The following is a 6,704-nucleotide window of genomic DNA, read 5'->3' on the forward strand; positions in this document are numbered from 1 at the left end:
AGTAATGTTCCAAAAACTTTTTTTAGTTATATGTATTTTTATATTTATTAGGTTACAATGTAAAACATGTTTCTTACTGTGGGTTGCAACAAAAAAAATTGAAAGCCATTGAAAATAAATTCTGGGACTTCCCTAGTGGTCCAGTGGCTAAGACTCTATGTTCCCGATGCAGGGGGCTCAGGTTCAATCCCTGGTCGGGGAACTAGATCCCACGTGCCACAACTAAGAGTTTGCATGGTGCAACTAATGATCCCGCATGCTGAGGACACCTTCAAGATGGTGGAGGAGTAACACGTGGAGATCAACTTCCTCCCCACAAATACATCAAAAATACATCTACATGAGGAACAACTCCTACAGAACACCTACTGAACGCTGGCAGAAGACCTCAGACTTCCCAAAAGGCAAGCAACTCCCCACATACCTGGGTAGGGCACAATAAAAAAAAAAGAGACAAAGGAATAGGGACAGGACCTGCACCTCTGGGACGGAGCTGTGAGGGAGGAAAAGTTTCCACACACTAGGAAGCCCCTTCACTGGCTGAGACAGGAGGTGGCGGGGGGAAGCTTCGGAGCCGCGGAGAAGAGCGCAGCAACAGGGGTGCAAAGGGCAAAGTGGAGAGATTCCCGCACAGAGGATCGGTGCAGGCAGGCACTCACCAGCCAGACAGAATTGTCTGCTCACCCACCAGGGCGGGTGCGGGCTGGGAGCTGAGGGGTCAGATCCCAGGGAGAGACTGGGGTTGGCTGCATGAACACAGCCTGAAGGGGACCAGTGCCCCACAGCTAGCCGGGAAGCAATCCGGGAAAAAGTCTGGACCTGCCTAAGAGGCAAGAGACCATTGTTTCGGGTGCGCTAGGAGAGGAGATTTAGAGCAGTTCCTAAACGAGTTCCAGAGACGGGCGCAAGCCGCAGCTATCAGCACTGACACCAGAGACCGGCATGAGATGCTAAGGCTGCTCCTGCAACCACCAAGAAGACTGTGTGCAAGCACAGGTCACTATCCCCACCTCCCCTCCCAGGAGCCTGTTCAGCCCACCACTGCCAGGGTCCCGTGATCCAGGGACAACTTCCCCAGGAGAACACACAGTGTGCCGCAGGCTGTTGCAACAAAACACTGGCCTCTGCCGCGGCAGGCTCGCCCCGCATTCAGTACAACTCCCTCCCACCAGCCTGAGTGAGACAGAGCCCCCAAATCAGCTGCTCCTTTAACCCCGTCCTGTTTGAGTGAAGAACAGATGGCCTCAGGTGACCTACATGCAAAGGTGGGGCCAAATCCAAAGCTGAACCTCAGGAGCTGTGCAAACAAAGAAGAGAAAGGGAAGTTTCTCCCAGCAGCCTCAGGAGCAGTGGATTAAATCTCCACAATCAACTTGATGAACCCTACATCTGTGGAATACCTGAATAGACAACGAATCATTCCAAAATTGAGGTGGTGTACTTTGGGAGCAACTGTAGACTTGGAGCTTGCTTTCTGCATCTAATTTGTTCCTGGCTTTATGTTTATCTTAGTTTAGTATTTAGAGTTAATTACCATTGGTAGATTTCTTTATTGATTTGGCTGCTCTCTTTCTTCGTTTTTTTTTAATATATAGATATATATTTTATTTTCCTTTTTCTCTTTTTGTGAGTGTGTATGTGTATGCTTCTTTTTGTGATTTTGTCTGTAGAGTTTTGCTTTTACCATTTGTCCTAGGGTTCTGTCTGTCCATTTTTTGTTTTGTTTTGTTTTGTTTTTGCATAGTTTTTAGCGCTTTTATCATTGGTGGATTTGTTTTATGGTTTGCTTGCTCTCTTCTTTCTTTTTCTTTTTTTATTACTTTTTATTTTTAATAACTTTATTTTATTTTATTATTATTATTTTTTCATTCTTTCTTTTCTTGTCCCTTTTCCTCTGACCTGTGTGGCTGACAGGGTCTTGGTGCTCTGACCAGGTGTCAGGCATGTGCCTCTAAGGTGCGAGAGCTGAGTTCAGGACATTGGTCCACCAGAGACCTCCCGGCACCACATAATATCAAACAGTGAAAGCTCTCCCAGAGATCTCCATATCAAAGCTAAGCCCTAGCTCCACTCAACGACCAGCAAGCTACACTGCTGGACACCCTATGACAAACAACTAGCAAGACAAGAACACAACCCCACCCATTAGCAGAGAGGCTGCCTAAAATCATAATAAGGTCACAGACAACACAAAACACACCACTGGATGCAGTCCTGTTCACCACAAAGACAAGATCCAGCCTCATCCACCAGAACACAGGCACTAGTCCCCTCCATCACAAAGTGTACACAACCCACTGAACCAACCTTAGCTACTAGGGGCAGACACCAAAAACAACAGGAACTACAAACCTGCAGCCTGCAAAAAGGAGACCCCCAAACACAGTAAGTGAAGCAAAATGAGAAGACAGAGAAACACACAGCAGAAGAAGGAGCAAGGTAAAAACCCACCAGACCAAACAAATGAAGAGGAAGTAGGCAGTCTACCTGAAAAAGAATTCAGAGTAAAACAGTAAAAATATCCAAAATCTTGGAAATAGAATGGAGAAAATACAAGAAACGTTTAACAAAGACCAAGAAGAACTAATAAGCAGACAATGATGAACAACACAATAAATGAAATTAAAAATTCTCTAGAAGGAATCAATAGCAGAATAACTGAGGCAGAAGAACGGATAAGTGACCTGGAAGATAAAATAGTGGAAATAACTACTGCAGAGCAGAATAAAGAAAAAAGAATGAAAAGAATTGAGGACAGTCTCAGAGACCTCTGGGACAACATTAAACACACCAGCATTCGAATTATAGAGGTCACAGAAGAAGAAGAGAAAAAGAAAGGGACTGAGAAAATATTTGAAAAGATTATAGTTGAAAACTTCCCTAATATGGGAAAGGAAGTAGTCAATCAAGTCCAGGAAGCTGCGAGAGTCCCATATAGGATAAATCCAAAGAGAAACATGCCAAGACACATATTAATCAAACTATCAAAAATTAAATAAAGAAAAAATATTAAAAGCAGCAAGGGAGGGACTTCCCTGGTGGTGCAGTGGTTGAGAGTCCGCCTGCTGATGCAGGGGATACAGGTTCATGCCCCAGTCTGGGAAGATCCCACATGCCACAGAGCGGCTGGGCCCATGAGCCATGGATGCTGAGCCTGAGCATCTGGAGCCTCTTGCTCCACAATGGGAGAGGCCACAAGAGTGAGAGGCCCATGTACCGCAAAAAAAAAAAAAAAAAAGCAGCAAGAGAAAAACAACAAATAACATACAAGGGAATCCCCATGAGCTTGACAGCTGATCTTTCAGCAGAAATTCTGCAGGCTGGAAGAGAGTGGCAGGACATATTTAAAGTGATGAAAGGGGAAAACCTTCAACCAAGATTACTCTACCCAGCAAGGATCTCAATCAGATTCAACAGAGAAATTAAAACCTTTACAGACAAGCAAAAGCTAAGAGAATTCAGCACCACCAAACCAGCTTTACAAAAAATGCTAAAGGAACTTGTCTAGGCAGGAAATACAAGAGAAGGAAAAGACCTAGAATAACAAACCGAAATAATTAACAAAATGGTAATAGGAACATACATATTGATAATTACCTTAAATGTAAATGGATTAAATGTTCCCACCAAAAGACACAGACTGGCTGAACTGATACAAAAACAAGACCCATATATATGCTGTCTAAGAGACCCACTTCACACCTAGGGACACATACAGACTGAAAGTGAGGGGATGGAAAAAGATATTCCATGCAAATGGAAATCAAAAGAAAGTTGGAGTAGCAATTCTCATATCAGACAAAATAGACTTTAAAATAAAGACTATTACAAGAGACAAAGAAGGACACTACATAATGATCAAGGGATCAATCCAAGAAGAAGATACAACAATTGTAAATATTTATGAACCCAACATAGTAGCACCTCAGTACATAAGGCAAATGTTAGCAGTCATAAAAGGAGAAATCGACAGTAACATAATCATAGTAGGGGACTTTAACACCCCACTTTCACCAATGGACAGATCATCCAAAATGAAAAGAAATAAGGAAACACAAGCTTTAAATGATACATTAAACAAGATGGACTTAATTGATATTTATAGGACATTCCATCCAAAAACAACAGAATACACTTTCTTCTCAAGTGCTCATGGAACATTCTCCAGGATACATCGTATCTTGGGTTACAAACCAAGCCTGGGTAAATTTAAGAAAATTGAAATAGTATCAGGTATCTTTTCCGACCACAACACTACAAGACTAGATATCAATTACAGGAAAAAATCTGTAAAAAATACAAACACATAGAGCCTAAACAATACACTACTTGATAACCAAGAGATCACTGAAGAAATCAAAGAGGAAATCAAAAAATACATAGAAACAAATGACAATGAAAACAGGATGACCCAAAACATATGGGATGCAGCAAAAGCAGTTCTAAGAAGGAAGATTAGAGCAATACAAACTTACCTCAAGAAACAAGAAACATCTCAAATAAACAACCAAAACTTACACCTAAAGCAAGTAGAGAAAGAAGAACAATAAAACACCGAAGTTAGCAGGAGGAAAGAAATCATAAAGATCAGAGCAGAAATAAATGAAAAAGAAATGAAGGAAACAATAGAAAAGATCAATAAAACTAAAAGCTGGTTCTTTGAGACGATAAACAAAATTGATAAACCAGTAGCCAGACTCATCAAGAGAAAAAGGGAGAAGACTCAAATCAATAGAATTAGAAATGAAAAAGGAGAAGTAACAACTGACACTGCAGAAAAACAAAGGATCATGAGAGATTACTATAAGCAACTCTATGCAAATAAAATGGACAACCTGGAAGAAGTGGACAAATTCTTAGAAAAGCACAACCTTCTAAGACTGAGCCAGGAAGAAATAGAAAATATAAACAGCAATCACAAGCACTGAAATTGAGACTGTGATTAAAAATCTTCCAACAAACAAAAGCCCACAACCAGATGGCTTCACAGGCTAATTCTATCAAACATTTAGAGAAGAGCTAACACCTATCCTGCTCAAAATCTTCCAAAATATAGCAGAGGCAGGAACACTCCCAAACTCATTTACGAAGTCACCATCACCCTGATACCAAAATCAGACAAAGATGTCACAAAGAAAGAAAACTACAGGCCAATATCACTAATGAACGTAGATGCAAAAATCCTCAACAAAATACTCCCACGCAGAATCCAACAGCACATTAAAAGGATCATACACCATGATCAAGTGGGGTTTATCCCAGGAATGCAAGGATTCTTCAATATATGCAAATCAATCAATGTGATACACCATATTAACAACTTGAAGGAGAATAACCATATGATCACCTCAATAGATGCAGAAAAAGATTTTGACAAAATTCAACACCCATTTATGATTAAAAAAACCTCCAGAAAATAGGCATAGAGGGAACTTTCCTCAATATAATAAAGGCCATATATGACAAACCCACAGCCAGCATCATTCTCAATGGTGAAAAACTGAAACCACTCCCACTAAGATCAGGAACAAGACAAGGTTGTCCACTCTCACCACTATTATTCCACATAGCTTTGGAAGTTTTAGCCACAGCAATCAGAGAAGAACCTCAACATAATAAAGGCCATATATGACAAACCCACACCCAGCATCATTCTCAATGGTGAAAAACTAAAACCACTCCCACTAAGATCAGGAACAAGACAAGGTTGTCCACTCTCACCACTATTATTCCACATAGTTTTGGAAGTTTTAGCCACAGCAATCAGAGAAGAACCAGAAATAAAAGAAATTCAAATAGGAAAAAAAGAAGCTGTCACTGTGCGCAGATGACATGACATTATACACAGAGAATCCTAAAGATGCTACCAGAAAACTACTAGAGCTAATCACCGAATTTGGTAAAGTACCAGGACACAAAATTAATGCACAGAAATCGTTGCATTCCTATATACAAATAATGAAAAATCTAAAATAGAAATTAAGGAAACACTCCCATTTACCATTGCAACAAAAAGAATAAAATATCTAGGAATAAACCTACCTAAGGAGACAAAAGAACTGTATGCAGAAAACTAAAAGAAACTGAAGAAAGAAATTAAAGATGATACAAACAGATGGTGAGATATACCATGTTCTTAGATTGGAAGAATCAACATTGTGAAAATGACTATACCACCCAAAGCAATCTACAGATTCAATGCAATCCCTATCAAACTACCACTGGCATTTTTCACAGAACTAGAACAAAAAATTTCCCAAATTGTATGGAAACACAAAACACCCCAAATAGCCAAAGCAAACTTGAGAAAGAAAAACAGAGCTGGAGGAATCAGGCTCCCAGCTTCAGACTATACAAAGCTACAGTAATCAAGACAGTATGGTACTGGCACAAAAACAGTAATATAGATAAATGGAACTGAATAGAAAGCCCAGAGATAAACCCACACACGTATGGTCACCTTATTTTTGATAAAGGAGGCAAGAATATACAATGGAGAAAAGACAATCTCTTCAATAAGTGGTGCTGGGAAAACAGGACAGCTACATGTAAAAGAATGAAATTAGAACACTCCCTAACACCACACACAAAAATAAACTCAAAATGGTTTAAAGACCTAAATGTAAGGCCAGACACTATCAAACTGTTAGAGGAAAACATAGGCAGAACACTCTATGACATAAATCACAGCAAGATCCTTTGTG

Source organism: Lipotes vexillifer, unplaced genomic scaffold (genome assembly GCF_000442215.2).
Source record: "Lipotes vexillifer unplaced genomic scaffold, Lipotes_vexillifer_v1.1 scaffold190, whole genome shotgun sequence".
Classification (NCBI taxonomy): Eukaryota; Metazoa; Chordata; class Mammalia; order Artiodactyla; family Lipotidae; genus Lipotes; species Lipotes vexillifer.